The sequence below is a fragment of the Dipodomys spectabilis genome, unplaced genomic scaffold (genome assembly GCF_019054845.1).
Source record: "Dipodomys spectabilis isolate Male_0828 unplaced genomic scaffold, ASM1905484v1 ptg000583l, whole genome shotgun sequence".
NCBI classification, from domain to species: domain Eukaryota; kingdom Metazoa; phylum Chordata; class Mammalia; order Rodentia; family Heteromyidae; genus Dipodomys; species Dipodomys spectabilis.
Window position 1 is genome coordinate 3,207,122 of NW_024871260.1, and position 22,350 is coordinate 3,229,471.

The 22,350-nt window shown below is 34.8% G+C and overlaps 1 pseudogene; it reads left to right on the forward strand.

The window, feature by feature from the left end:
* Positions 1-14,556: 14,556 nt before the first annotated feature.
* LOC122100549 lies at positions 14,557-14,656 on the forward strand (annotated as a pseudogene).
* The last annotated feature ends 7,694 nt before the right edge of the window (positions 14,657-22,350 follow it).

The window sequence follows — 22,350 nt, forward strand, 5'->3', positions numbered from 1 at the left end:
ATACCAGTATTGGAATACCAGTCATGAGCAAGATTGCTGAATAAGATCTTGAGGCTTTTGCACACATACATACAATCATACACATATATACAGAGACACTTATATGTGCACACACAAATAAACATATAAAGCAACTCTCAGAATATGTGGAAAATTTAGAGAACAATAGAAAATATATCCTGAGTAAGACTAGAATCAAGTGATAATTTTTAATGTAAGAAAGTCCTCAAGTGAACTTTCTTCAAAAAAGTTTAAGAATATTACATAGATAGGGACCAGAGATAGTAAGAGTCAAGTAATCATTATTAAAGGGATCAGATCCATGGAGGAATGAATCAGAGACTCCTGCAGGTGCATTTGAAAATGTTCACATCCTGTGTCAAATGTTAGAACATCTTTGAAAAGAGTACATGAACACTCTGAGCAGCCAAGTGGATAATATTACTGGAGAAGTTCAGAATAGCTAATCTGTTTCTAGATTAAATAAACCAAGAAACTATGGAGGGGCAATGTGATACAAGGCTAGAATTCTAGCACTCAGACTGACAGGAGATTAGATAGTGGAATTACAGTGATACCTTCCCTGGACCAGGTAGTATAATTTTGTCTTAATAAAACAAACCAAACAAGAAAGGAATACAAAGTTGGAAGTTTGGGCTAATTTTGTCATCATGTTTTGAGGAGTCAAGTTTCCTATTGAAATGCAACTTATATATAATCCTCAGTTGTGTTTTAAATGCTCTCTTCATTACAGAACATTCTTAGATGCAAAATGGCTCATGATTCCCATCCAAAATTTGAAAAAGTAAGTAATCATCATTCTGTTAGATTCCAAGGAAAGGATGAAGGATTACAAAAGCTTAAGCATGGAGAAATATCAAAGTTAATCTAATGTAGGACTATGTAGATCTTGCTAAATTAGAGTTTAGATTTAAAATAAATATTTCGGTTTTGTTTGTATGTTCATATTCTATAGGATACTACAAAATTCTTTTTAAGTAGAGGGTTTAATTGACAAATTTACAAATGTTTCTTGCATTCTATTTGCCTAGAATATTCTTTCATAAGTTATAATTAGAACTCAGTTAATAGATAATTCCAACACTTCATGTAAAAAATGATAATGTGAATAATGTACACAGAGTTTCCAACAAATGGATGATATTAATTTATAAATTTAGAAAAAGGGCGATTTTTTGAGGCTTTGGTATAACATGGTATGAAGAGAATAATTGTGGGACATCTTTCTTCTACCTGTATGTAACACAGGAAGCAATTTCCTTAATTACATGCCTCTGTATACAGTGAAAAAAATGCTAGGTTTAGGATTTGTTTCTATTTTTGTTTTTGTTTTATTGGTTTGTCCTAGGGCTTGAACTCTGGGACTGGACACTGTCTCTGAGCCTGTTTATGCTCAAGGCTCCTGCCCTACCACTTCAAACTCAGCTCACTTGTGTCTGGCTTTTCCTGAGAAGTTTATTGGAGATAAGAATCTAGGGAAACTTCCTGCCTACGTGGGCTTTTGTCAAAGTCTAGTGCGTTGGGGTCCCTGGGTAAGTGTAACGAAATCACCAGGACACAGGAGATACAGAGTGAAAACAGCAATTGCCACTGCATGCTGTGCTTTATTGTTAGTGGTATTTAAAGACAAGCAAGCCTGATCTTTGCCAAGATTTGGTCAGAAGACATTCACACAAAAATTTCAACAGATACACTTTTACTTGACCTATGAGACAATGTCTTGGTATATTATTATCTAAACTATTTTAGAGCAAGCTCAAACCACTTCTCTAATCTCAGGAAAATGCTTTACCAGTTGTTCATCTATGCGTAAGCAAGCAGAAAAGCTACTTCCTAAGCTCCCAGGAGTCTGTGACATGTGTTTTGAGATAGGAAGAGAGAACATATTCCCTCTATAGCCCGGCATGCCAAGAGCTTTCCTAATACTCAAACATAGTCCTCAGGTAATACTGAGGCCGGAGCCTGCATCATTCTGCCCCTACAACATAGACCCTGAGTCTTCGCAATTTCCTTCTTTTTTCTTTTGTTTTAAAAGTAAAGCTTTCCACAGGGTTATCATAGACACTTGCATTGGTTTCATAAAAATTAAATATAACAGTACAAGTGCAAACAAAATAATAACAATCATAATTCTCATACCACTAGCAGTATGTGAAATGCTTTGTAGTATTTCTTTCGGATCCAACCCTTTCAATTGTTTAATAAATGCATCAGCAATATTAGAAGCATCATCATTTGTAAATTGTTTACCAAAAATATCATGTACATTAAATTGTAACTGAGCAATCAATTGAGTAGCAGTAGAATTTCCAGATAAATACTGCTGTATTACATTCTAATCATGTATAGATTTACTATATTTTACATTAGTAATGCAAAAGGTAGTAAAATTCCAATCACATTTTAACAATAACTGTTTTTCCACAACCAATAACTTTTTCCTAACCATCCCACTGTCTGTTTAAAAATATTAATCTGTGTTTGTAATAGAGCATCAATTTCTACCTGTGAGACCCACAATTCATGTGAATCCCGGTGCCATTCTTCCACAAAGTGCTTAGTTTGTAAGGAAGTGTGTAGGGCAATTACAGACACCGCAGCAACCGTGGTAATAGCAATTAAGCTTAAGATCACAACTACAATAGCTCCAATCATACGCTTTGTACATTTTAGTAGTTTGGTAAATCCAAAGGATTTTGGGACCATTCTCTTCCTAATTTAACAGGTAGCCAAATATGAGTTCTTTGTTGTATTATCATAGCACTATCACTGTCATTAAAATTAAGAGAGGAATTAATGCAAGAATACAGGCGACAATTAAAACAAGAAATAGTAGGAGAAAATGTAAAATTTCCCACTAAAAATACATAAGACAGAGGTACACAAGCAGTTATATCATAGGATTTGTACAAAGTAAATTTATAAGTGGACACAGAGTTTGCCGTCCCTGAAAACGATCCATTTGATAGCATCACCGGTTTCAGCACCGCTGCGACCTTCCAAAGATGAGTCTGAACAGCAGTCGGTGCAGCCATGAAAGCCCATCGAGCATCTCCAATGCCTCCATCTCCCCAGGCCATCAGTCGAGCTCCAGTAAGCGATCCATTAATGGCTTCCTAGTAACATTTGATAAATCACATCTGATAATATTCCATTCTGAACATGTGTTAATAAACTGTCCAAAAGGTCCCCAATTAATAAAATTATTGAACATTTTTCCAAATGTTCCTCTACACTCTTGCCACACAAAAGGCTGATATTTTAAATCAATATAAATAAAATCAGGGCACATAGGTAAGAATAACTCGCCATCAAAGGTGACACTTTCCCAGCTACTATTAATGGACCAAGTAGTTAATCGCTACCGCTGTGTTCTAGAATTGGAAGTGCGTTTCCCAGGTAAAACCCAATGTTGCCAATTCATAACTAAACATGGAGGCCCAGACAAACAGGTAAGGAATGAGTATAGTAAGTAAAATTTAAAAAGCTACCATCATCCTTATTACAAAATGTCAAATTATTCCAAGGAGGAGATAAAACCGCAGAAACAGTATAAAAGGTTATATCCATGTCTCCCCAAACAACAGGTTCCAATAAAGGGGGGTTAGGAACAAAGGCTCAATAACTTACATTAGCATTAGCATGGGCAGAGTTTACAGTAAGCAGGGCACACATGGCCAGGAACAAGTTCTCAGCCATGACAGGTTTACCATTGAATTGTATCATCTTTTGTCCTTCTCCAGTCAACTTTTTAACCTGCCCCCAGGTGGGCAGTGGGGATTTTTTTCCTCAACTGGTGGTCGATTCCTTGCAGGATACGGTGCTGTCCTCACTGGACCGCGTCTGTATCCATCAGGCAGGAAGCTAGTATTGTTTGCCATCCTGTGTAGACAGAAAACCCTATCCTTGCCCCTTATGTAATAATGTTACTAGTTGCCATTCTGCATCCAATGCAATCTTAATCCATACAGGAGCCTTTAAATAAGGTTTTTCTGATATTTGTTCAAAATGGAACTCAGCTCTAGTTAAAATATCTCCTTGTGGTAAGTTTAAAAAATTAAGAACAAAAAAAGCTTGATGTAAACTTATTTTAAGATTTTGCATAGAAAATCACAAAATATCCATAACTTCATCCAACCTTTTCATCCTTTTTAATCTTTTAATTTGTTGTTTTAGTGTGCCATGAACTCGTTCAATAATGGCTTGTCCTTGGGGGTTATATTCTATTCCTGTAATATGTACCACATCATAAAGTTCACAAAATCTTTTAACTTTGATACTTTTATAGGCTGGTCCATTATCAGTCTTTATTTTGGCAGGCACTCCCATAATGTTAAAAGCTTCCAATAAGTGTTCTATTACATGGATAACTGTTTCTCCCATAAGGGCAGAAGCTCAAACAAATTTGGAATACGTATCTATTGTAACATGTACAAAGGAAAAACGGCCAAAGGTTTGTACATGGATTATATTCATTTGCCAGAGCTCGTTAGGTTGTAATCCTGGAGGATTTACTCCAGCAGGTACAACTCTCAAATGCATTGGTCTGCTGATAGGACACCTTTTTATAATTTGTTTACCTTGAGAATAAGATATTTTATAATGCATATGTAAATGGCTAGCATTTGTATGTAAATGAGTATGATCCTGTTTAGCAGAAGCAAAACAAACTAATTTATCAACTTGATTATTGCCATATACAAGGTACCCAGGTAACAAAGAGGGAGCCCTAACGTGAGTTACAAACACTTTGGCATTGCGTTGTTGCAGTAATGCTTGTAATTGTTTAAATAATTGATTCAGCTGGGGTTTCGATGAATATGTAACAGCCGTGACTATATTAGTCACAACTCCTACAGTATAGGCAGAATCAGTAACAATATTAACATCTCCCACAAAATCTTGTAACACCTTAATAATAGCAAAAAGTTCATTTTGTTGAACTGATGCTAAAGTAGTTGTTTGTAACCAATATTTATTTGTTGTCCAATAAGCACTTTTTGTTTTGGAGCCATCTGTAAAAATGGTAAGAGCACTGGAAATAGGAGCCTTGGTCATTATATTATTAATGACAAATTGTTGTTTACTCAAGTAATCCCACAATCTATCTTTGGGAAAATGATAGGAAAATTGCCCAGTAATATTTACTATGTTATTTGTAGCATTTCAGACATGTTTAACAAATATTTTACTTAGTCTTTTGGCAAAGGAAAGATAATTTCAAATAAATCATACCCCGATAGGGTAAATATCCGTTGCCTGGCCTGTTGAATAATAATTGCCAACTGTTGTTCATAAGGCATAATATTTTTTGTAAATCTATGCCGTGTATAAATCCATTCTAAAGGTAGCTCATTTTGTCCTGTAATTCCTGTTGGATATTTCCATGTATCTAAAATATATAAATTTATGAGTTGATTTAGCGTTATTCAATGTAAAAATAGTCTTTTTAATTCTCTGTTCTACAAATTGTACTTCTCTTTCAGCTTCATTAGTTAAAGTTCTTTTGCTATGTAAATCAGACTCCCCTTGTAACACTGAAAACAAATTATGTAATTGATAAGTAGGAATTCCTAAGGCCGGTCGCATGCAATTAATATCTCCTAGTAACTTTTGAAAATCATTTAACGTATGTAATTGATCACATCGTAAAGATATTTTTTGAGGTTTCACTGTTTGTCTACAAACAACATATCCTAAATATTTTACCACCGTATCTTTTTGTATTTTTTCAGATGCTATTATTAATCCAAAATCTTTAAATATAGAGAGTAAGCACTGTAACACCATTTCTATTCTGTCATATTTGGTCCTACAAATAAAATATCATCCTTATAATGAAAAATGTAAATGTGAGGCCATTTTGTCTAACAGGTTTTAAGGCCTTATCAACATATATCTGACACAGAGTTGGAGAATTCATCATTCCTTGGGGCAACACCTTCCATTGGAAACTCTGATGAGGGGCTTGATGATTTATTTGTGGTAAAGAAAAGGTAAATCTTTTACAATCTTTTACATGTACAGGAATGGTAAAAAAGAAATCTTGTAAATCTATTAGTATTATTGGCCAATTTTTAGGAAGCATGGCAGGCGACGGTATACCAGGTTGTAAAGCCCCCACAGGGTACATGGATGCCTTAACTCCTCGTAAATCAGTCCGCAATCTCCATTTCCCTGACTTTTTTTTAATAACAAATATGGGAGAATTCCATGGTGACATAGACGGCTCAATATGTCCTTTGGTTAACTGTTCTTCAACTAATTGATGAGCTGCTTCTAATTTTTCTTTAGATAAAGGCCATTGTTCAATCCAAAGAGGTTCCTCATATTTCCATAATATCTTTATGGGCTCCATCTAAAAATGTTAAAATTAAATATGAGCTCCCCATTGTTCCAGTACATTTCTACCAATTATGATAACTGGAACTTCCATAATATAATGTTTAAGGAGAGCTGTCTGTCCGTCTTCTTAGGTTATAGTAACATACAACACTGATTGTCCTTTAAAATTTACAGGAGTATTGCTAACTCCTTTAATATTACAGGGATTATTTAATATAATAAATGATTAGGCCATTCATGAGTGTTAATAATTGTAATATCTGAGCCAGTATCTATTAGTCCTGTCAATATCTTTTCTTGGATATTAATTTTAATCTTAGGTTGCATTTTAGTAATATGAGTAGTCCAAAGCACATTTTGTTGGTTAGTACTTCCAAATCCCACAATGCGGGGTGAAAATGACTTTCCAATAGATATATATGGTAATAACAAAATGTGAGCAATTCGTTCTCCCTTTTTAAAGGAAATATCTGCAGCAGCTGACATTAAAATTTTTATTTCCCAATATAGTCAGCATCAATAATTCATAAATGTACTAAAACTCCTTTTGCATTAAGGCTGGATCTACCGGTCAATAGGCCAAATGTTCCTTCAGGTAAAGGCCCGTAAATTCTGGTAAGAGTTTTTTGTGGCTTATCATCACCTTTCAAAATAAAATCTTTTAAGGCTGGTATGTCCACTGCAGCGCTGTGGGCTGTGGCACGGATGAGGGAAAAGATGGTTGGCAGCCCTAGGTTATTAATCCTGGGCCCTGGGGCTGGCCCGATGGAGAGTTTACCTGAATAGGGTAAGCATCCTTTATAGGAATTCCTTTGTTTTATATTTTTGATCTACACTCCCTTGCCAAGTGCTTCCCTTTTTTACATTTAGGGCAAATTCCTGGTCCTCTCTTGTTAACATCAGTAGCCTTTTTAAAATTTTTCTTTATATGTCCCATTTGATCACATCCAAACACTATAGATTATAGGGTTTTGTTTGCAAAGCATGCCAGGTAGTGGCCATAGTTTCAGCAAACACCTGTATTCACCTTCCTGGATTCAGATGTAATGTCTTTGCAGGCCCTTAAATATGTATTCACATCCCCAGATTCTTTAATAGGCAATAGGGCTCCTCTACAGTCCTCATTAGCATTCTCATAAGCCAACATGGGCAGCAGTTGTTGCCGTGCAGCCTCTCCCACAACAGTACGTTCCAAGGTAAATTTCAATGGTGATAAAAATTCAACACAGGGTTTATTAGGTTTTTGAATTACTTTAGTTCAACAGCCATAATGCTCTCCTACCAGTCGAATCTTTCCCATGCCTCAATACCTCTCTTCAGGAGAGTTTTATATAAGCATCTGCATATTTTTCTGTTCCACTTAACATGGGAAAGGTTATGATCTGCAGGTGTGGATTACTGCTCTGTGCATTTTGTCTAGCCCTTTTTGTACATAACTCAGTAAACCACACTTGCCATTGTAGGTATTTAGGTTTCTTAAGCAAGGCTCTACAAAGTATCTTCCAATCCTCGGGAGCAAAATTATTGCAATGTCGAGCAAGCCCATTAAACAATTCCTTAACATAATGAGATTGAGGACCATACAACGTCACTGCCTTCATAAGTTTACCAATATCATCAACAGCAACACCTTCATATCTGGCTGGTTGAGTTATACCGTTCATAGGGGGTGGTCAAATTACAGGATATGAAAAAATAGGCATTTTATCATCAAACTCACTGTCTGAGCCCTCTGTTTTGTGAGGGAGTGATGTAAAAATTGAACAGCTCATTCTACATTATTCTTTACACGTTTCCAACTGTCAACATCTAATGTTCCTTCATCGGGGAACCAAGGATTCCATTTCCTAACTACATTAATACACATTTCTATGTCAGAAGAAGAAATATTTACATCATAAGCAGCAAGTAAATGTTTAAGCATATGTAAGTACAGAGTAGATTTAACTTGTCCCATCACCCTGTAATTAAAAGTATTTACCTGAATATCCCTTCCTGAATTCAACAATGCAGGGTCCCTGATTGGGCGCCAATTGTTATGTCTAGTGCATTGGCATCCCTGGGTAAGGGTAACGAAATCACCAGGACACAGGGGATGCAGAGTGCAAACAGCAATTGCTACTGCATGCTGTGCTTTAATGTTAGTGGTATTTAAAGACAAGCAAGCACGATCTTGGCCAAGATTTGGTCAGAAAACATTCACACAAAAATTTCAACAGATACATTTTTACTTGACCTATGAGACAATGTCTTTGTATATTTTTTTTGGAAGGGGTCCGGTCGTGGGGCCTGAACTCTTGGCCTGGGCGCTGTCCCTCAGCTCTTCAGCTCATGGCTAGTGCTCTACCACTTAGGCCACAGCACCACTTCTCGCTTTTTTCTTTTTGCTTATGTGGTCCTGAGGAATCGAACTCAGGGCCTCATGCATGCAAGGCAAGCACTCTACCACTGAACCACCTTCCCAGACCTATCTTGGTATATTATTATCTAAACTATTTCAGAGCAAGCTCAAACCACTTCTCCAATCTCAAGAAAATGTTTGACCAGCTCTTCATCTATGCTTAAGCTAGCAGAAGAGCTAGCTCCCAGGAGTCTCCTCAGCTCCCAGGAGTCTGTGACATGTGTTTTGAGATAGGAAGAAAGAACATTTTCCCTCTTTAGCCCGGCATGCCAAGAGCTTTCCTAATACTCAGTCCTCAGATAATCTTGAGGCCAGAGCCTGCATCATTCTGCCCCTTCAACATAGACCCTGAGTCTTCACAGGATTTGAACTATAATGTTCCAATCATAGCATCCGGATTATCTATGATAGTTTAAAAAGTATAAATATAAATAATATTTGCAAAAATACCAGTGGAGGAAAAATGATGCAACACAGTTTATAGTGGTGTTCTGTCTAGAACACGGAGGACATCACATTAGCAGAGGTGCAGTGTATTTTCACAATGGAGATAAGCTATTCTTGATGTGAATTATAGGAATTTTGAGGTGCACCCTACAAGTTGGAAACTGGTGGGCTAGAATGACTTTATGGCATAAATCTTGTGATTGATGGTCATAGAAATAATAGCTTAATCTGATAAACATCTGCTTACTCTTGAAGAATTAATTATAACATGCTTCATAGTTTTATCCCATATCAGAATGTGGCTCCTTTTCTGTTCACTTCTCAGTCTGTAACACCCCATTGGAAAATGCATCTATTGCAGAATTACATAATATGCAAACAGGTATATTTTGAATCTCTCAGGTATAGAATGTTCAGAATTTGAAAATGAGTAGTTATTAGTCATAGGAATTTTGAAGAACACATACATTCTGTTCTCTTAAAAACTTATTTACTTTTAAAAGTTATGGGTTTCCATAGAATTAAACTGTTTTCTGTTTTAGTATAAGAAAGTACTAAATGTATTCTATTTTCAAAATATTGGCAATTATATTGTGAAAAAATTGTCTAGTTGGATATCATTAAAGTTGATGACCCTATGATAAAGAGGGTCAAATTAAATGTCAAATAATACTGATTTTAAAATGTTACTACATAAAGAATAATATTTACTATAATAAAACAGTGAAATTTCATTTCATCAGCTCATTTTTTAAATTTAATTTTAATGTGAAAGTGATGTACACTGGGGTTACAGCCATTGTAAGAAATTGAATACATAACTTTTCAAACTTGTTATCCCCTCTCTCATTTTTCTCACAGTTTTTCCTTCACCCCAATACCCCTCACAAATTGTAATGTACATTTTCAATTTATTGTCTTGTGAGAATTGCTATTGCATTGGTTTGCTCTTTGTCCTTTGTCTTGCCATTTTTTTGTTCCTGTTCCCTTCCCTAATTAAGGTAAATATATACACAATACACAGGGTACCAAAATCAAACATAGCAGAGGATAAACCATAGGGGAAAATCTCAAAGAAAATAGAAATCACATAGTACATCAAAAACAACTACCGCAAATAGATATCTCTGTTTCCATATCTTGGAGTTCATTTTGCTCAGCATCAGCTTATTTGGTCATATATATGCATAACAAAGCCATTGGAAAATAATAGTTTCATGGACACTATATCATGAAAACAACATGTTAACTGTTTTTGATGGTAAAGGTGGGATTAAGATTGGTGAATTCACGATACTGATAAAGGAATTTCAAAAGAGTTTTAAAATTTATGGCAGGTAAATTTTAATTGTTCAAACTTTTTAACAACTTAGCCTATTAAAAAAATTTTAAATTGTCCGGGAAAATAGGCTTTCATGCAAAGAAATACATGGAGACTTAGCTGAGAGGGAGCAATATGGGTAAATATGGCTCATTTTCACACTAAATAAAAAGCCTCACAAACCTTGCTGTAAATCCTGTAGGTTCCCTTGAGAATTGTCCTTACACAGGAAATATCCTCTCACTGTGTGAAACAAGGTTGTAGTGGAATTTAAATTCAAATTCTTTAAAAAAAAAAAAAGTCATCAAAGTTTGTGAATTGACGTTTAATTACCAAACAGTAATTCTCTGAATAAGAAGGAAAGATATAATTCAAAATCACTTGACTTTATTAAAAGTAGGAGAAAAGAGTAGTGAAGAGAGATGAGAGAAACCATAGAGGACTGTTTTCTCTCCAGTGGTGTAATGGGTTCTTGATCTTTTTTCTTCTATTCTGTCTTGACAAGCTATAAAGTGTGGCTCAGAAATGGAGTAACCAGTTCAGAAAAAGAATACTCACAGAATGGGGGCTGGGAAAGTGGCTCAGTGGTATAGGGCTTGCCTTGCATGCTTGAGGCCCTGGGTTCGATTCCTCAGCAACACATAAGCAAAAAGAAAAAAGCCGGAAGTGTAGCTGTGGCTCAAGTGGTAGAACACTAGCCTTGAGCTGAAGAGGTAAGTGACAGCGCCCAGGCCCACAGTTCAGGCCCCACGACCAGAACCAAAATAAAAAAAAAAAAGAATACTCACAGAAGAAAGTATTTGCATTAGATGTAGGTGACTTATAACCTTAGACGATCAATTTAAATCAATTTAAATTCTCCCCTACCCCAAACTGCCCTCTTTGAACAGCTTTGTTTCCTTTTCCCAAGACTACCCTTCATTAACTGCTTAAAATTTTGTGAAGTCATATACATACTCTCTAGAGATTGCTGTTTGGTTGTGATTTTTGTGTGTTTTTGATTGTAGTTTTGTTTTTAGATGAATTTCAAAAGGTTGTGCAAGTGTGTTACAATTAATTATGTCCATCTAATTGTCCAATGTTCCTGGATCATAGTCACTCCTTCTATCAATCTCAACCAACCCTTTCTCCAAGATTTATTTCAGATTTACCACTTCCTTTATTACGTGTGTACATTGAGTATTCTAGCTGTACTTGCCCCTTGTTCCATTTTTCATTCATTCTATGTCTTTATTATTATTCCTTTCTGGTTTCAACTTCCTGATAGTCATTTTGTTAAACTCTCTGTTAATACATTGAAAGTTTTATATACATTCCAAGGAGTTTCAATCTTGCATATACTTGAACTGATGTCGGCTTGTATTTCCATAATTCATTCATCTGCAATCACAATTTACAAGACTGGAGAAACGAAGCACCTAGACATGATTTTATTCTCATCTTTTTGGAAGATCAATCTTTAGTCAACAAGAAAGCTTAAAAATCGCTTAGAATTTATAGCTAACTACCAGTTTTTATAAATGGCTTTGTACAATGGTGTGTGATTATTTTATTTTACATGGGATGATATTTTCTATTACCTATAAGTTTTGGAAAAAGAAGAAAACTAAAATTTACTACTCTAGGGGAATATGATAGAAATAGAAGACAGATTTTATGTTTGTCATATCTCTGATCAGTACCCATAATCAAGACTTAAACTCATATTTCTTACTTTGTTAGACAGATAAGGAAAATATATGATAAGGCAACACATGATAAGGCAATTATTAGTGACTTTTTAAAATGTACCTTCTTATGTGATGAAATTTACTTTATTAGCTAATATTTGGGTTTAAATTATTGGAGGCTGATCTATTTAACACATTTCTGGAAGGCACCTACTGAACAATGCAAATGGTGGAAGATAGTATTTCTACACTTTAATGAATGGTTGAACTTATTTGACATTAGTGCTGGGTAAATAAATCAACTATATTGTAACTTGATTCCTACACTTGAAAAACTTTTAATGTCACTACCATCTACTTGACAAGTGTTATTTTGGTGAATATGATTTTTAAAAGTGTATTTGAAAAGGAATATACTTTCAGGAGATTAAATGTAGGTTATCATTGGTTTGAGAATGACAACATTTTTATACTACAGAACCAAGTTTTACTGAAGTACCAGTGTTTTGAAGCACTAAGGGTCTTCTCAATTAATGTTTTTCTAAATTACATTTGACTACTGTCACGTTTTCCTAGCCCTGGTAGAACAATTATGGATCAGTCATTCCAGGAATTATTTTTGTCCTGCTTATGCTGGACTGAAATCTTTCGTTCATCATTAGGAGAGGGATATTAAAAATAATCTTGTGACATTTGTGGTTTTGTTTACTCATATGGGCTGGTCATCTGTAAATTGAAAGTTGGAACTACAGTACTTTCTCTCATATTTTGTGATCTCATATTTCATTTTAAGTTGCCTTACATTTCTCAATTGCTTACTGCTAATTCCTGCAAGGAGTTGGGGCCCTGAAATATTATAGGGAATGAGAAATTGAGATGGGTCTTCAATTACTTTCTGTTAGCATGTTGCATGGGCCATGGTGAGAAGTTTTGCCCTTGTGATCTGATGATGCAGATAACTTGGACATGGTATCCTCGGACCTGTGGGTACTGCAGAAGAATAATAGCTTTTAGGCATCATATAAGCAAAATTTGGATATTATCAGTAAGAACGTTTCAAAAATATGGAGAAAATCACTTTGGGACCAGCGAGTTAGCACAATAAACACAGCAGCAGTGTAAAATCTCTTCTAGATTAGAGGAAGACAATACTGCTTTTTTTTTTTAATATGTGAAATCAGAAGACCAAGAACACTTAGATGGTATCACAAGTTTATACCAAAGACATTGCATTGATACTTTTTATATTCTAATATATATTCTAAACCTAATTATTTATGTTCCAATATATTTATGGGAAAAAAAATTCAATTTACTTGACAAGTTAACGATTAATTCTAGTAAGATTCACTGTGTGAAATTTAAGATCAGCACATATAAATATAAAATATATAAGTATATATAATATAAGAAATTGATATGCATTGTTCTGTTTTGGTTAGGGTATCACAGGCAACTCTGTTTTAAAGTTTTATTCCATTATCTCTACCTAACTTTTTGGTAGAATTAGACCTAAAGCTTTACCATTTGTAAATTTACAGCCTGGAGGCAAGAGGAAACACTTTGATTAAAACATTACCAATTTAAGACCTAATATCGAGGAGAAACATAAAGATTTCTCCAGGAGCAATGGAAATATTTGGTGATAGAAAGTCAGTAGTGTAAGTTCCTGCCTGCTTGGATGGTAGACAGGCCAGGATATTAGGTAAACATGCATAGGAACAATTTTTTCACCTTTTTGGCTTTAGCTACTTTTGAAATGATAGGTATAATAAACAATTATATTTTGACAAAATACCTTCTATTCTGAGCAATTCTGTCTGAAGTGTTCATCTCTCTATGAACCCATGTAATTAAGATTAGTTTTGTTCCAGTAAGACAATCTATGCTGTCAGTGTAAGATATTCTGGTTGGTCTGTTCCTACATGGAAGAAGGGTAAAAGGCCAGGAAGACATTTGTGCCACTGAGACCTCATTTAGGAAATTTTAAGCTGCAGAAGTTTAGAAGTAGCTCTTAAGCAAGACTTACTTTGAATCCATTAGCTCCACAAAGCTAGCTCAGTTGATAAATAAGTACTTGAAAATCCATCACCTTTGGACTTAGCTATAAAGGCTTCAAAATATGATCAAATTTAAAATGAAAACTACAAAATAGTCATTGACCAAAAATTGCAAATGTGAGCAATCGACCAAACAATATCAGTTTTTTTCCACTATACACCGAAATTTAGAGAAATAAGATCAAAAGCGTTTTTAAGAACAATAAGTGTTCCTTGTTAGAAATAGGCAACCAAGGATATAAGCCTGTATAAAGATTGCATCATTAACTACTTAAATTTAGAGGATACTACATGCTTCAGCAACAGGTCTACACAAATTACAACAATACAGAGATTAACATGGCACTTGCACAAGGATGGTATGAAAATTTGTGAAGTATTCCATATTTTTCATTCTTCGCATGCAAGAAATGAAAAACAGTTATTAAAAATTTGATTGCAAAAATACAAGTGTAACAATACATATAATTCATAGAATTAAAGATTAGTTTGACATCAGTGTATTAAATCTTCACCTTAAAAATTTGATTGCAAAAATACAAGTGTAACAATACATATAATTCATAGAATTAAAGATTAGTTTGACATCAATGTATTAAATCTTCACCTTAAAGATTAGTTTGACATCAGTGTATTAAATCTTCACCTTAAAAAGACCCTTACATAGCATAACTTTTACAAAACTTGAAATTTGATAACGTTGTCATTTTATCCCAAAGAAATAAAATAATATAAGGACCTAAGAAAAAAGGAATCTTAAAGTTTTTCTATATGGAATGTAATCTGAAAGGACACATTTATTAATGAACCTATATATTATAAAACAATGTAGACTTCAAAGTATTATATTTAGAAAACAATGAAATAGATTATGGACTTTATACAAACATAGATACTTTTTTTCAGACAAGCACCACGAATATCTTTAGTTTCTATACTATTCATTTCAACAGATAAGTTAAAATTAAAAAAAAATCACAAACTCTGCAGAAATCATTATAGATGCATACAAACAACTCTTGAATACATTTTGACATCAAAGTCAGGCAATTCACGTAGAAGAATACCATGGAATCCATGAATTTTTAAATTAAAATATTACTGTTGCTTTGTATTATGAAAATATTTTGTAGGGACACAAAGGATGGACTGGCACTTTTGAAATTTAAGAAACTTAACCAAACCATTACTACGTAGGAGAATAATTTGTACAGCTTTCCACAACTTCAAAGAGGTAGTGATACATACTTATCCTTTTGGCAATATCAAATGCAGTTTCTTCCAAGTTGTTCTTCAGACCCGGTTTGATATAATGGTTCAACAGAAGGAGATACAGCATATCTATGCTATTTCTATTCCACCAGCAAGATGCAAGGGGGTCAAGAGGCCTTTAGTTTGGGGATTGGTATCTGCATCATGATGAAGTAAGAAAGAATCCCTTCTGGTATTATTCCACATATAAGCACTGTGCAGGTGTGCCAAGCCATTCAGAGTTATTGCATGAATATCTGCCTTGAGCTACTAACTCATGGACAATGTCTAAAGGTCCACTCTAGGCTTCCCGATGAAGAGGGGTATACTTACCTCATCCCTAGTATATATATGAGTGACCTTTTTGGAAAGTAGTCTTGGCAGTGTAGTAAGATGATTAATTTCGGTATCCCAAAGAAGAAATTTGCATGGATTCTTCTCCATTATTTTCTTGCAATTGATACCATTCCTCACGTTTTCATCTTGTTCCTGGTCTTCATCAGAATTGCCTAACCAGAGACTTTGAGTACCAGTGGGAATGAGGTGTCCCTGTATTTCCCCAATAGTTCACATTGGTTGAAATATTCAGAAAAATCCTGTGAATTTTCTGCATGTTTTTTCACCATGATTTATTTTATCTTTTTCCATTTTTACTATTTTAAATTATTCCAACTGGAGAGTAGTGAATTGATAGAGAGCAGAGGAAACATTTTTCTCCGTATTCAAATGCACTGACTGAAAATGAGGACCAGTGGTGTCTTCATGTGCAGCTTATTCTAGGAATGAGAAAATAGGAAACAATGCCTTCTACATAAATGATTTGGGAAATACCATGTTATAGTGTAAGAGAACTAACTATTCAATATATGAGCTTTTAGAGCTTTCTAATAGTTCCATTATTTATTGGTACACAACATTAGAAAAAATATGTATATTGCAGTAGTAAAATAGAAGTCCTTTGCATGACTACTTAAATTGCTTGTTTTTTTTTTTAAAGACACTTGTTTTCATCTAAAAATGTAGGCCTATCTACTGTCTTCAGGTGATTTTGATGATTGAAGATGCTTACTGAAAAGTCAAAATGTATTAGTAGTCCTTTGATATCAATTAAATTTCATTTTCTATTTTTGGAGAATATAATGATCAAAGCAACAATTCAGAATCAGCAAGCAATTGTTCAGCAGCATGTTTCCAGTGCAAGTGGATCACCAATAAGTAATCCTCGATACCATTTTCCACAAAGTTTTGTCACAGATACAATCTGCCTGCCTTCTCTAGCTGCTTTCCTAGCCTGGACCTTTTCTTTCATTGTGCAGGAAAAGTGTGATTCAACTGATTTCATTCAGACCTGTTCTTAAAATTATCAAGGATTTAGCTTCTTTTTTTAAAAATTAGTTATGGGGCCTGAACCCTGGGCTGGGGCACCGTCCTTGAGCTCTTCAAATCAAGGCAAATGCTCTACCACTTGAGCCACAGAACCATTTCTGTGGTTCTGTTTATGTGGTGCTGATTTGGGAAATGGCAGAGCAGAAAGTGAAATGATGCAACCAAAAATATAAAAGCAAAATAAATTAGGATAATTATAGAGCAACCATATTGTCTATGAGAAACATGAAAGAGAGAGAGGAAGAGGGATACAGATATGCAATGACCTAGGTAGACACAAAATCCATGCTTCTGATCAATTTACAAAGCAAACAATTTTATTTTTTATTTGGTAAAAGAGATGGAAATAGAAGTTATATATTTACTTGAAATTAGTAAATACATTTTTAGTAGCCTACATAAAGAGACACAGCTTTGACCAAGTTACAGACAAGAATCTTAATCCTTGGGCTGGGAAGGTGGCTCAGTGGTAGAGTGCTTTTCTTGCAGCGTATTACAGTGCAGAGACTACTTTCCAAAAAGGCCACTCATCTGAATACTAGGGATGAGGATGAGTATTCCTCTCTTCATCGGGAAGCCTAGAGTGGACACTCAGACATTGTCCATGAGTTAGTAGCTCAAGGCAGATATTCACGCAATTACTGTGAATGTCTGGACACCCCTGCACAGTGCTTATTTGTGAAACATATTGCAACAGCACACACATACACATCATCATCATCATCAGATTTCTCCTCAAGTATTTTTTGTGGATGGTCTTAAGAAGAAATTTATATTACTAATTTGAATTTCTGACAGAACAATATAATCACTATACATCTTGCTTCTATACTCTCAATATTAAATTGCTATTTAAGTATGTGCAATAGATAAGTATAGGAAAAAGTAGGAGCCACACTGGTGGCTCATGTCTTTAGTCCTAGCTAATCAGAAAGACGAAATCTGATGATTGTGGTTTGAAACCAGACCAAGAAAAAAAGTCCATTAGATTCTGGTTTGAAAGTAACAAGCAAAAGCTAGAAATGGAGCTGTAGTACAAGCAGTAAAATGCTAGCCTTGAGAGAACTAAAACAAAAAAATATCAAATTCTGGGACAGAGCTAGGCCTTGAGTTCAAGCTCTAGTACTAGTATTTAACTAATGAAGGAATGAATTAGTTAATTAATTACCTAAAATAAATTAAGTGGTCACATGTGGAGGGGCAGGTAAAATGTAACAACGATGTTGACTGGATTATGTATTATTTTGTAATAAGGCAAATTATCATTTGTCCTAATCACTAATATTTTATTTGAACTTTTTTGTACAATAAACCCTGAATTTAGCATGCGTGTATATGTTTGTGTACATGTGCACACATGTGTGTTTGTGTGTGTGTGTGTGTGCGTGTGTGTGTGTGTGTGTGTGCTGTTTCAATGTTGCTTGCCAATATGAACAGGGTGAGGCTGAAAAGAGCTGTGTTGCAAAGTTTTTTATTTATCAGTGTTCGGTCCTGTCATTTCAGTGGAACCACACTTCACAACTGTCAGTACAAAATATGTATTTGACTCTTAAATTAGTTATATTTATAAGTGATTTTTGACCGACTTGACCAAATAGGTATTACTCTCTGGTTATTTCTGTGAATCTCAAGGTGGATCAACTCTTTCCGGATTTCTGTTGAAAAATACTTTCTTTCACACTATGATAATTAACTCCGTATTTTTAAAGTTTGAATATCCCATCATATTGCCTGAAAATCAGTATTGTGGCTATGCTTGTTAGATATATATTTCAAAAAAAACAAACAAAAAACATGTGTCACCTCCAGATTGTGGATGCATTTCAAGTTGTTTTGTACATACAAATGTTTCTTCATTAATAGTACTTTTGTGGGAGTAACTAACACAACTTTAACAAATAAGGCTTTTTGAATATCTTTTCCAATATAAATAACATCCCAGAGCGAGTCTTGCAATTTCTGAAAACCATTTAAATATTTTAGTATTATTCTACTTTGTTGACTATACAGCTATAGATATTTCTGAAATAAATATTGTTAAGATCTGAAAATGTAAGTGGGTATATAGGCTTTTTATGCATCATTTTATGAAAAGCCAGTTTTTATGAAACTAAAAGAAATAGAATAAAGGAATATACGTGAATAGGGGAACCTAATTATTAGTATAATTTTGTTTTCTATTAGCTCAGTCCTTTGAATGTAGATGATGCAGTTAAATTATTTTTTGTGTCACTATGCTTCAGTTATTTTTAGAATCTTTGTAGGTGTAACAATGAATTTGTAGTATAAATAAAGGTCTTTTAAAATGATTAGGACTAATCTTGTGTTTTGTGTTCTACTCCCATGAAATGAGTTATATTCAAGTGTTAATAGTTTATAATTGAATCTTCAGTATCATAAGAAATTTTGAAAAAATTTGGTAGTATTGATGTCTCTTTTGGGGGGGGTTGTTCGGTAGTGGGGCCTGAACTCTGGGCGCTGTCCCTCAGCTCTTCAGCTAAAGTCTAGCGCTCTACAACTTGAGCCACAGAGTCACTTCCAGCTTTTTTCTTTTTGCTTGTGTGGTGCTGAGGAATCGAACCCAAGGCATCATGCATGCAAGGCAAGCGCTCTACCGCTAAGCCACCTTCCCAGCCCTTCATGTCTTTTTAAACCAATAGTATTCACAAGTTGGAGAGTCATTAATTCTTACTTAGGTCTTGGTGTCTATGATTTTTAACCTCTCATTCCTAACAATAATAATAGGTCAGAGTGCATTTCTGGGTATAGGAAAGGTAAAATATTTATCTAGGGTCAAAGGTGATTTTTATATCAGTCTTGCTTTAATAGCATTTTAAAGTAGTATCTTTCTCTCAAAATGTTGGTATAAAAAGCAATCAAAATACTTCTATGCTAAACAACTTAGGTGAGCTACAATGTGGAAATGATTGGTCCATAAGACCTGCAGTCTGTTTCCATCAGGAATTGGGGAGGTCATTCTTTCAGTAAGACAGTTTTAAACAGAGATAGGGTCCCAAGGCAGTGCAGTGTTGAGTGAAGGGATAGAATATGATTTTTATTATTTTGAGCTAGAAATCAAAAATGTTATACTTTAGCAGTTCCTTTCACCAGGGAGGTATGCATTGATTATGAACTTTGAGTTTTCATATTACAGTTGCCTATTTTCTAACAAAGATAAAGTGAATATTATGAGTGTACACAATAATTCTGGGAAATTTTCCTAGAATTTGTACACTAAGTGCTGCTGTTTTAGTCATAAAATACAATGAGGTTAGTTGATACAGGGGGAGATGAACATCAGGCTAATACTTACCATGTGATCGCCCTGCACAACCACTATGTAGAAATTGGAATCCTTATACATTGGTGCTTGACACTTAAAGTAATATAGTCAATTTGTTAAACATACTGGCAATCTTTAAGATATTATACATAGAGTTGCCTCTATGATCCAGCATTTTCAATCATAATTTTATATACAAAATATATTTCAACTTATGTCAAATGAGACACATGTACAAGAATAGATATTGCAAAACCTTTTAAAATAGAATGTAATAAATTATTGAAATGCCCATTGAGGATGTACTACAATTATACACATGCATGCAAAACAACATGAAAAAAATTTACATGGACTTACGTACTTGGGAAATACTAATTTTGCATGTGAAAAATGGATAAAACAGATTACGTTTTCTTTATAAGGAAAAGAATCTCAAGGCTTCAAAGCTCAATCCTCAGCCTCCTGAGTATCTAGGAAAACAAGCGTGAGCTTGTAGTGCCTGGCTTAATACAATGCATCTTTTTTTTTTTTTTTTTTTGGCTAGTCCTGGGGCTTGAACTCAGGGCCTTGGCAATGTCCTTTAGATTCTTTTCCTTATAAAGAAAACCAGACCCAGAGTTCAAACCTCAGGAGAGAAAAAAGAAAAAAAAAACCTCACTAAACATTATTCATAAACTGCTTTGTCAAACTAAAATTCCCATTCAACTACTTAAAGTTAATTTAAAAATATAAGAATAAAATACGAATCATTTTGAGAACAAGACATAGATAGAATTGAAAGGTTGTTTACAGGGGACAAAGTAAATTTTATATCAGGAAGTTTGTGTTGAAATTTGTTCTTCAGTCTTCTTACATCATTTATGAAAGTGACTACTGCCAGTTATGCGTCAATTTCCTTGAGGAACAGATTGTATTCTGCTTTCTTTTCATAGGAAACCATACAGGTAATTTTTTTGCCTCTTTTTTTTATAATTGTGAAAGTACCTTACCTAGGGGTTACAATTACATGGGCAAGGTAATAAGTACATTTCTTATCAACCATTGTTGCCTACTCCTTTGTTTACCCTTTCCAACACTTCCCATCTCCTCCCCATCCCCCCAGCCAAAGTTGTACATTTTATTTTTTGAAATAAAATCTGGTACATCTCATTGTTGCAATGAGTCCACCTGTATCCATATTTAGACAATCTCTTTTTTCCCTCACCTCCACAAATTATACCAACATCAAATACAGTGAAAGTAGGGATATACCGAGGGGGGTGGACATACAAAGCAACAAAGAAATCATCTTATAGGTATGTTAGGAACAATTGAAAGAAAGAAAAAAAATTGAATCCTTATCTTGGGTTCATTTCGCCCAACATCAACTTAACTGACCATTTCTGCTGGTCTCAGACATAAATTAGTTACTGAAAATAAGGGAAACCATGGGAGTTACATTTCTTTGGGCCTGGCTTACTTCACTTAATTTAATTTTTCCCCAGTCTTTCCACTTCCTAACAAATGGGGCAATGTCATTCTTTCTCATGGAGGCATAGAATTCCATTTTGTATATATACCACATTTTCTTGATCCATTCATCTACTGAGGGGCATCTGGGTTGGTTCCCTATATTACCTTTGGTAAATAAATCTGCAATAAACATGGTTGTGCTTACAGCTTTGTTTGTGAAATTTTGGGTAAATCTCCAAAAGTGGGATTACTGGGTCAGAGGGGAGCTCTATGTGGAGTCTTTTGAGGAAGCTCCATGCTACTTTCCAAAGTGGTTGAACAAGTTTACACTCCCACCAACAATACAGTAAAGTTCCCTTCTCTCCAAATCCCATGCAGCATCTGTTGTTATTAGAGTTCTTGATTATAGCCATTCTAACTGGGTGAGATGGTATCTAAATGTTGTTTTGGTTTGCATTTCTTTATGGCTCGGGAGTTTGAGTATTTATTCATGTGTCTATTGGCAATCCTTCTTCCTCCTCAGAGAAGTTTCTCTTTAAGGCTTTAGCTCGATTTGTTTTTGTCCTTCCCCTCCACAAATTATAACAACACCACATACTGTGAAAGCAGGTGTTATACTGTGGGGGAGAGACATTAGTGATGATGTCGAAAAACGAACTTTACAACTTTGGCGGGGGGGGGGGGGGGGGTGGGTAAAGATTAGATTGGGG